Below are 11,320 nucleotides of genomic sequence, written 5' to 3' on the forward strand. Positions count from 1 at the left end.
TGGGGGGAGCCCTAGGTATGGGAATCCAAAGAGCCCTGGCCCTACGCCTAGAGCTGGACTTCGGGACAGAATTTCAGCAAGGGGTTGAGGGAGGGTTTCAGCTGAGTGCCCTCAGAGTCAATCCTGGGAGGCCAAGAGGGCTGGGCCATTTCCCAAAGGCAGTACGGTGCTCCCAGCCGGGACCACCCGTCCCCTCCCTCTGCTCTTTCCTGGGCCCTTGTATCCCGATCAGGTGTCTTCAGGTGGGCAGCCTTCCCAGAGCCAGGCCCAGCTGGGAGCAACAGCCCTTCTGGATCCTACTGTGTGGAAAGAACTGAGTGCCCATTTTTCCACCCCAGTAGAACTCATGTTAAAGCAAATGGCCCTATTTGTCTCCCCATCATGTATCCATGTCCCTTGCTTTTGACCTTGAAGTTCCTGTTGCTAAATAATGTCTATTTCCCCAGTGCTTGAATCCACACTCAGCCACGTGACTTGTTTTGGACAATGAGCTATTAGCAAGCATGACACAACAGAGGTTTGAGAAGCAAGCACCTGTGGTTTTGGGCTTTGAGATGCAGAGAGCTGGAAAGAGCGTCACTCCCACCTGTATCAGAAGAGAAAAGCTGGACAAAATACAAGTTAACAACTTTTCTTAAACCCACCTGAGAATGGAGCTCAGCGCAAACAATTCACTGAAGTCTAGAGATAGGTGCCTGCAGGGAGAAACAAGACCCAAGCATTTGCTTACCTGGGATAGACATCACAGAATACCATGTAAGCTAGTAAGAGGATTCAGCTGGACATTTTTAACATGGGATAGACATCACAGAATACCATATAAGCTAGTAAGAGGATTCAGCTGGACATTTTTAACATGGGATAGACATCACAGAATACCATATAAGCTAGTAAGAGGATTCAGCTGGACATTTTTAACATGGGATAGACATCACAGAATACCATATAAGCTAGTAAGAGGATTCAGCTGGACATTTTTAACAGATTGCTCAAAACCAAATGTGGGCTAGCCTGAGAATGTGAAGGCTCTCTGGGCTCTGACACAGAGGAGTTTGCATCCTCCGGGAACCTCACCAAGTGCTCACAGAGATCAGGGAGGATCCAGAGGAAGCTTCCTCTGTCCCTGTCCCCGCAGCGGTGTGGCCGGAAGAGGGTACCAGCAGCCACTGCTGAAACTCTGCCAGAACCCATCTCCCCATCCCTCGAAGGGAGCAGAAAGCTCCATATGCAGAGAAAAGGACAGCAAAACCATAGCCTGAGGGCACCGGTCAGAACCCAGTGCAGGCGAGGGGTCAGAACAAGCCCTACTCCTGGAGGTGGACAGGGCAGAAATATATGCTAAGCCCTGTATTACATCTGTAGGAGGGGCAGGGCACTCATGAAGGCTCACAGTATGCAAGGCCGAATCAGAACCTCAGAGAAGACCCCACCCCATCCTCCACCATCACACCAACAATCATCAAATAAAATGAAAGGTGAAACAGCTAGGAGAGCCACAGGAACCCATCGCTCCAGGGAGCAGCACAAAGGAAGACCCAAAGGCAAGCTGCGAGCAAAATTCAATGCAGCCCAACTCCTGACAAGATCAACCCAAGCCCCACACTAAAGCCCTAACAGAAAGAAAGACATATTCTTCTCCAAGCATAAAAAATACTTACCTCAGCATCTACTGTTCTATTGTATCAGAGGTTAGCAAATCACAACCAGTGGACCAAATAGGGCCTGTGGCTTATGTTCATACAGTCTATGAGCTCAGAATGATTTTCACAATTTTAAAAGGTTGGAGGAGGAGAAAGAGAACAAGAGCAAGAAGGACAAGAATCGACAGACTGTGTGTAGCCCACAAAGCCTAAAATATTTTCCGTCTGACTTTCTACAGAAAATGTTTGTTGACCTCTGCTATACAAATGTCCAGCTTTCAATAAAAAATTATGAGACATACCAAAGGGCAATTAAAAGAAAAAAATAATAAACAGTGAAGAGACAAAGCAGTCATCAGAATGAGACACGAGGGCTTCCCTGGTGGCACAATGGTTGAGAGTCCACCTGCTGATGCAGGGGACACGGGTTCGTGCCCCGGTCCTGGAGGGTCCCACATGCCGCGGAGCGGCTGGGCCCGTGAGCCATGGCCACTGGGCCTGCGCGTCCGGAGCCTGTGCTCCGCAACGGGAGAGGCCACAACAGTGAGAGGCCCGTGCACCACAAAAAAAGAATAAAGAATGAGACTCAGATTTGGCACAGATTTTAAACGATCAGAAAAGAAATTTAAAATAATAAATTTGTATGTTAAAGCGCTAGCGGAAAAAGTAGACAACACATATAATCAGACAGGAAGTTTCAGCAGAGAGGTGGAAACTGTAAGAATCAAATTGAAATCTTAGAAATGAAAAACAATAAAAAAAAGATAATGATTGCCTTTGACAGACACATCAGTAGACTTACACAAGGAAAGAATGAGTGACCTTGAAGGTAGATTAATAACATGTACCCCAAGTGAAATGCAAAAAGAAGAACGAATGGGAAAAATAACAAAATATCAGAGAGATGTGGGACAATATAAAATGGTCTAACATATACATAATTGGAAACTAAGAAGAAGAAAGAGAACATGGGGCAGAAGAAATATTTGAATAAATAATGGCTGAGAATTTTTCCAAATTAGTGAAAGACCCTAAACTACAGAGAAAAGAAGCTTATTGGACCAGGCAAGATTCCTTTATATACATAAGATTCTCATATGCATATGAGAGAGAGAGAGGGAGGGAGGGAGGGAGAGTTTTAAAAGTTAAAAGTTATATATACTTTCAAAAGTTAATAAGTCAATACAGGAGATAAGATGGAATCATAGAGGCGACATTAGAAGAATGAGGACCTCTGACACCTCTCTCCTCCAAATTGTTAGAATCAACTTTTTCAGAATTCTAGAACTTAAGAACCCAGGGAACATTTATTCAAGAAAAGCAGCTGAAACCTAGCAAGGACAGCAAGACTTTGTGGCATTTTAACTTGCCCTAGCCCAATCAGCCACCTCCAGCTCCACAGTAGCCTTGAGAAATAACAGCTCTCTCAGTGCAGAGTGGCAGTCATGGGAGGGAGCAGAATAGAGCTGGAGCTCTTTCAAAGCCTCATTCCCAAAGAATTATCATTATTTGACCTGCCTAGTGATTCCCTGGGAGACCTCATTTGCAAGACTGTCTGTATGTGAACTGACTCAGAGACTGCACAGTTACAGGTATGAAAAAACATTTCCCCCAGAGTAGGGGAGGTGACGTTTGTCAAAAAAAAATTACACACAAATGTTTTAACTTTGTGGCTGCTTGAGGCAGTAGATAACAGCTGGGGTAACCAATAGACTACACAGAATGCTTAAAATGAAAAGCTGAGGAATAAGAGGGTTTGGAAAGTTCCCAAGATATTCCTGGGAATCTAGAAGGCCACGTATGTGTGTAGGGCTGGGCACATGCCCAGGGATGTGTGCTTGCTCAGAAAAGACATGAGAAAGCCCTAAGCTGTCTTCTCTAGCTGACCTTAAGGCTCTGCACAAGCAGGAAATCAAGGCTATAGCAGAGTTGTCAACTGTCTACCTGAGTGTTGAAGGCATGATTCAAAATGCACACAGAGCTCAGCAGCAGATTGGGAGACTTACTGGTTCCAAGTGTTTAAGGAAATCTCTGCCTAATGATTAGCTAACCGTTAAGCTACCTGAGAAAAGATTTCAATGGCCACACATGACAAAGACTACAAACTTTACAGAATTATTTCAGAGAAGTCACTAAATAAACAACCACAATAAGCAGCAACAACAGTAAACCTTTGAAGGAGGAGAATCTTATTTCCAAAGTTGCTAATAGTACATTATTTTAAATGACCAGTGTTTAACAAAAAATTATAAGACATACCAAGAAACATGCAAGTATGGGCCATACACAGGGGAAAAAAGGTAATCAAAGAAAACTGCCCCAGAGGAAGCCCAGATATTGGACTTAGTAGACAAAAACTTTAAATCAGCTCTTTTAAATATATTCAAATATCCAAAGGAACCCATGTCTAAAGAACAAAAAGAAAGTACAAGAACAATATCTCACCAAACAGAGGATATTAAAAGTATTAAATAAGCAGATCAAAAGGATTAAAAAGAACCAAAAAGAAATTCCCGAGTTTGAAAAGTTTAACTGAAATTTAACACTCCCTAGAAGAGTTTAACAGAAAATTTGAAGATGCAGAAGAAAGAATCAGAAAACTTGAATATGGGTGAATTGAGATTATCCAGTCTGAAGAACAGAAATAAATAAATAAATAAAGGAAGAACAAAATTCTTTCTTGAAGAAGAAAAATGAACACAGCCTCAAAGATTTGTAGGGTATCATACACACAATGGAAGTCCCAGAAGGAGAGGATAGAGAGAAAGGGGCAGAAAGAATGTTTGGAGAAACAATGGCCAAAATTTTCCCAAATTTGAAGAAAAACATGAATCTGCATATCCAAGAAGTTCAATGAACTCCAAGGAGGATAAAGTCCACACCTAGACCTATCGTATTAAACATATGATCATCTTAGTAGATGCAGAAAAAGCATTTGACAAAATTCAGCACTATTTCATAAAAAAAACTCTTAGCAAACTAGGAACAGAAAGGAACTTCATTAACTGAATAAGAAACAGTTACAAAATACTATAGCTAAAATTACAGTGAATGGTGAGAAACTGAATGTTTTCCCCTAAGATCAGGAGAAAGGCAAGAATGTCCTCTCTCATCACTTTTATTCAACATCATACCAAAAGTCCTAACCAGTGCAATAAGGTAGGAAAAATAAAAATGGGAAGGAAGAAATGAAGTTGTCTCTCTTTTCAGATGACATGGTTGAATTCCAAAGAACTCACCAAGCTAAATAAGCTAACTAAGTGAGTGACAAGGTCAGTGCACAAAAGTTAATTATATGTCTATGTACCCACAGTGAACAATCAAAACATGAATTTAAAAAGCAGTACTATGTATAATATCCCCCCATTATGTACTTAGATATAAATCTAACCAAATGTGTACAGGATCTGTATGATGAAAACTGCAAAACATAAATGAGGGAAATCAAAAATCTAAATAAATGGAGAGATAAATGGTTTTCACGAATTGTGAGACTCAATGTGGTTAAAATATCTCTTCTCTCCAGTTTGATCTATAGATTCTATGCAATCCCAATCAAAATCACAGCAAGATTTATACGTCGTCAATCCAAAAATATATCTGAGGGGCGGAGTCAAGATGGCGGTGTGGGAAGACGAGGAGTTAGTCTCCCCACAGCTAGGGTGCCTGCTGGCTGCTAGTGGGGACTCTAACCCCCAAGGAGATGGGAGGAACCCCACAATGAATGGGTAGGATGTAGGGGGACCAAGGGGGGAGGAGAAGTGGAGGCCAGACAACATCGGCATCCCTGAGGCTGGGGAGATCAGGAGAGGCAGGTGGGAGGGACTCTCCGGGAAGAGCACGAGAGGAGCAGAGGGCCATTGCCCCACCCACTCGGGCATGGGGAGCCTGCTGAGCTCCCAGGCCGATCACCTGCCCTCCAAGCCCCCTCCAGGCTGCGTGGGTCCTGGGGGCATAGGAGGGAGACTGGGGAGATCAGAGGGGACAGGCAGGAGGAGCCCTGTGGGAGGGGCCCTTCAGGAGGAGCAGGAGAGAAGCAGAGGTTGATTGCCCCGCCCATTCGGACACGGGGAGCCTGCTGGGCTCCCAGGTGAGGTGCTCTGCCCCCTGAGACCAGGGGTGGGGGGCACGCCTGAGCCCCTTCTGTTCCTTGAGTCTAAGCCCCACCCCCCACAGCCCCCAGGGCCTTTTCCAGCCCTGTGGGTCCTGAGCATTGGCCCCACCCACCGCCCATACCTCACCCTTGCCTAGACCCCGCCCTCCACAGCCAAGGTCTTTTCCCCCCTCCTTTTTTTTTCACCCCCTTTTCCCTCTTCCTCGTTTTTACTATTGTGGTACTGATGTACCTTTCTGTTGTTGATTCATGTATGTTTTTATTTTTACATTCTTTCTAACATATCTGTTAGTTTCCTAGTCTAATATTATGTTTTACTTTTTATTGTTCTTTTTATTTTTTTAACACCCCACATGGCTTGTGGGATCTTGATTTGTGAGCACGGGTTTGGGCGGAAGCTCCTGTGATGGGAGCTCTGGGTCTGAACCATTGGACTAACAGAGAATCTCAGACCCCAGGGAATATTCATTGGAGTGAGGTCTCACAGAGTTCCTCATCTCAACACCAAGACCCAGCTCTACCCAGCAGCCTACAAACTCCAGTGTTGGAAGCCTCAGGCCAAACAAACAGTAAAACAGGAGTACAATCCCACTCATAAAAATAAATAAATAAATAAGATGGCAAAAAAATATATCACAGATGAAGGAGCAAGGTAAAAACCTACAAGACCAAATAAATGAAGAGGAAATAGGAAATCTACCTGAAAAATAATTCAGAGTGATGATAGTAAAGATGATCCAGAATCTCAGAAATAGAATGGAAGCATGGATTGAGAAAATACAAGAAATGTTTAACAAAGATCTGGAAGAACTAAAGAACAAACAAACAGAGATGAATAGCACAATAACTGAAATGAAAAATACACTAGAAGGAATCAATAACAGAATAACAGAGGCAGAAGAACGAATAAGTGAGCTGGAAGACAAAATGGTGGAAATAACTGCTGAGGAGCAGAATAAAGAAAAAAGAATGAAAAGAATTGAAGACAATCTCAGAGACCTCTGGGACAACACTAAATGCATCAACAGGCGAATTATAGGGGTCCCAGAAGAAGAAGAGAAAAAGAAAGGGTCTGAGAAAATATTTGAAGAGATTATAGTTGAAAACTTCCCTAACATGGGAAAGGAAATAGTCACCCAAGTCCAGGAAGCACAGAGAGTCCCATACAGGATAAACCCTAGGAAAAACACACCAAGACACACATTAATCAAACTAACAAATATTAAATTCAAAGAAAAAATATTAAAAGCAGCAAGGGAAAAACAACAAATAACATACAAAGGATCCCATAAGGTTGTCAGCTGATTTTTCAGTGGAAACTCCACAGGCCAGAAGGCAGTGGCAGGGTATACTTAAAGTGATGAAAGAGAAGAACCTACAACCAAGATTACTCTACCCAGCAAGGATCTCATTCAGATCCAATGGAGAAGTCAAAAGCTTTTCAGACAAACAAAAGCTAAGAGAATTCAGCACCACCAAACCAGCTTTACAACAAATGCTAAAGAAACTTCTCTAAGTGGGGAAACACAAGAGAAGAAAAAGATCCACCAAAACAAACCCAAAACAACTAAGAAAATGGTAATAGGAACATACATATTGATAATAACCTAGAATGTAAATGGATTAAGTGCCCCAACCAAAAAACACAGACTGGCTGAATGGATACACAAACAAGACCCATATATATGCTGTCTACAAGAGACCCACTTCAGACCTAGGGACACATACAGACTGAAAGTGAAGGGATGGAAAAAGATATTCCATACAAATGGAAATCAAAAGAAAGCTGGAGTAGTAATACTCGTATCAGATAAAATAGACTTTAAAATAAAGACTGTTACAAGAGATAAGGAGTGACGCTACATAATGATCAAAGGATCAATCCAAGAAGATATAACAATTATAAATGTGTATGCACCCAACATAGGAGCACCTCAGTACATAAGGCAAATGCTAACAACCATGAAAGGAGAAATCGACAGTAACATAATAATAGCAGGGGACTTTAACACCCCACTTACACCAATGGACAGATCATCCAAACAGAAAATAAATAAAGAAACACAAGCTTTAAATGACACAATAGATCAGATAGATCTAATTGATATTTATAGAACATTCCACCCAAAAGTGGCAGAATATACTTTCTTCTCAAGTGCACATGGAACATTCTCCAGGATAGATCACATCTTGGGTCACAAATCAAGCCTCGGAAAATTTAAGAAAATTGAAATCATATCAAGCACCTTTTCTGACCACAACACTATGAGAGTGCAAATCAATTACAGGAAAAAAAACTGTAAAAAACACAAATACATGGAGGCTAAACAGTGTGCTACTAAATAACCAAGACATCACTGAAGAAATCAAAGAAGAAATAAAAAATACATAGAAACAAATGACAATGAAAACACGACGCCCCAAAACCTATGGGATGCAGCAAAAGCAGTTCTAGGAGGGAAGTTTATAGTAATTCAATCTCACCTCAAGGAACAAGAAAAATCTCAAACAATCTAACCCTACACTTAAAACAACTAGAGAAAGAAGAACAAAGAAAACCCAAAGTCAGTAGACGGAAAGAAATCATAAAGATCAGAGGAGAAATAAATGAAATAGAAACGAAGAAAACAATAGCAAAGATCAATAAAACTAAAAGCTGGTTCTTTGAGAAGATTAAAAAAAAATGATAAACCCTTAGCCAGACTCATCAAGAAAAAAAGGGAGAGGACGCAAATCAATAAAATTAGAAATGAAAAAGGAGAAATCACAACTGACACTGCAGAAATACAAAGGATTATAAGAGACTACTACAAACAACTATATGCCAATAAAATGGACAACCACAAAGAAATGGACAAATTCTTGGAAAGGTACAATTTTCCAAGACTGAACCAGGAAGAATTAGAAAATATAAACAGACCTATCACAAGTAATGAAATTGAAACTGTAATTTAAAATCTTCCAATAAACAAAAGTCCAGGACCAGATGGCTTCACAGGCAGATTCAACCAAACATTTAGAGAAGAGCTAACACCAATCCTTCTCAGAGTCTTCCAAAACATTGCAGCGGGAGAAACACTCCCAAATTCATTCTACAAAGCCACCATCACACTACCAAAACCAGAAAAAGATATCACAAAGATAATTTTAGACCAATATCACTGAAGAACATAGATGCAAAAATCCTGAAGAAAATACTAGCAAACAGAATCCAACAGCACATTAAAAGGATTATACACCATGATCAAGTGAGATTTATCCCAGGGATGCATTCATTCTTCAATATATGCAAATCAATCAATGTGATACACCACATTAACAAATTAAGGAATAAAAACCATATGATCATCTCAATAGATACAGAAAAAGCTTTTGACAAAATCCAACACCAATTTATGATAAAAACTCTCCAGAAAATGGGCATAGAGTGAACCTACCTCAACAAAATAAAGGCCATAAATGACAAACCCACAGCAAGCATCATACTCAATAGTGAAAAACTGAAAGCATTTCCACTAGGATCAGGAACAAGACAAGGATGTCCACTCTTGCCACTCTTATTCAACATAGTTTTTGAAGTCCTGGCCACAGCAATCAGGGAAGAAAAAGAAATAAAAGGAATACAAATTGGAAAAGAAGAAGTAAAAATGTCACTATTTGCTGATGACATGATACTATACAGAGAAAATCCTAAAGATGCCACCAGAAAAATACTAGAACCGATCAATGAACTTGGTAAGGTTGTAGGATACAAAATTAATGCACAGAAGTCTCTGGCATTTGTATACACCAACAACGAAAAATCAGAAAAAGAAATTAAGGAAACACTCCCATTTACCATTGCAACAAAAAGAATAAAATACCTAGGAATAAACCTGCCTAAGGAGGCTAAAGACTTGTACTCAGAAAAGGATAAAACACTGATGAAAGAAATCAAGGATGACATAAACAGATGGAGAAATATACCATGTTCTTGGATTGGAAGAATCAATATTGTGAAAATGACTATACTACCGAAAGCAACCTACAGATTCAATGCAATCCCTATCAAACTACCAATGGCAGTTTTCACAGAATTAGAACAAAAAAGTCTTACAATTTGTATGGAAACACAAAAGACCCCGAATAGCAAAAGCAATCTTGAGAAAGAAAAACGGAGCTGAAGGAATAAGGCTCCCTGACTTCAGACTATACTACAAAGCTACAGTAATCAAGACAGTATGGTACAGCACAAAACAGAAATATAGATCAATGGTGCAGGATAGAATGCCCAGAGATAAACCCATGCACATATGGCCACCTAATTTACAACAAAGGAGGCAAGAACATACAATGGAGGAAAGACAGCCTCTTCAATAAGTGGTGTTGGGAAAACTGGACAGCTACATGTAAAAGAATGAAATTAGAACACTACCTAACACCATACACAAAAATAAACTCCAAATGAATTAAAGACTTAAACGTAAGACCAGACACTATAGAACTTTTAGAGGAAAACATAGGAAAAACACTCTTTGACATAAACCACAACAAGATCTTTTTTGACCCACCTCCTAGAGTAACAGAAATAAAAGCAAAAATAAACAAATGGGACTTAGTTAAACTAAAAAGCTTTTGCACAGCAAAGGAAACCATAAACAAAACAAAAAGACAACACTCAGAATGGGAGAAAATGTTTGCCAATGAAGCAACTGACAAAGAATTAATCTCCAAAATATACAAACAGCTCATGGAGCTCAATATCAAAAAAACAAACAATCCAGTTAAAAAATGGGCAGAAGACCTAAATAGACATTTCACCAAGGAAGACAAACAAATAGTCAAGAGACACATGAAAAGATGCTCAACATCACTAATTATTAGAGAAATGCAAATCAAAACTACAATGAGGTATCACCTCACACCGGTCAGAATGGCCATTATCAAAAAAGCTAGAAACAATAAATGCTGGAAGGGGTGTGGAGAAAAGGGAACCCTCTTGCACTGTTGGTGGGAATGTAAATTGATACAACCACTATGGAAAACAGTATGGAGGTGCCTTAAAAAACTAAAAATAGAACTACCATATGACCCAGCAATCCCACTACTGGGCATATACCCTGAGAAAACCATAATTCAAAAAGAGACATGCACCACAATGTTCATTGCAGCACTATTTGCAATAGCCAGGACATGGAACCAACATAAATGTCCATCGACAGATGAATGGATAAAGATGTGGCACATATATACAATGGAATATTACTCAGCCATAAAAAGAAACAAAATTGAGTTATTTGTAGTGAGGTTGATAGACCTAGAGTCTGTCATACAGAGTGAAGTAAGTCAGAAAGAGAAAAACAAATACCGTATGCTAACGCATGTATATGGAATCTAAAAAAAAAAAAAAGGTACTGATGAACCTAGTTGCTGGGCAGGAATAAAGAGGTAGACATAGAGAATGGACTTGATGACATGGGATGGGAGGGCGAAGCTGGGGCAAAGTGAGAGTAGCATCGACATATATACACTACGGAATGTAAAATAGATAGCTAGTGGGAAGCAGCCGCATAGCACAGGGAGATCA

Source organism: Lipotes vexillifer, unplaced genomic scaffold, assembly GCF_000442215.2.
Source record: "Lipotes vexillifer unplaced genomic scaffold, Lipotes_vexillifer_v1.1 scaffold382, whole genome shotgun sequence".
In the NCBI taxonomy this organism is placed as follows: domain Eukaryota; kingdom Metazoa; phylum Chordata; class Mammalia; order Artiodactyla; family Lipotidae; genus Lipotes; species Lipotes vexillifer.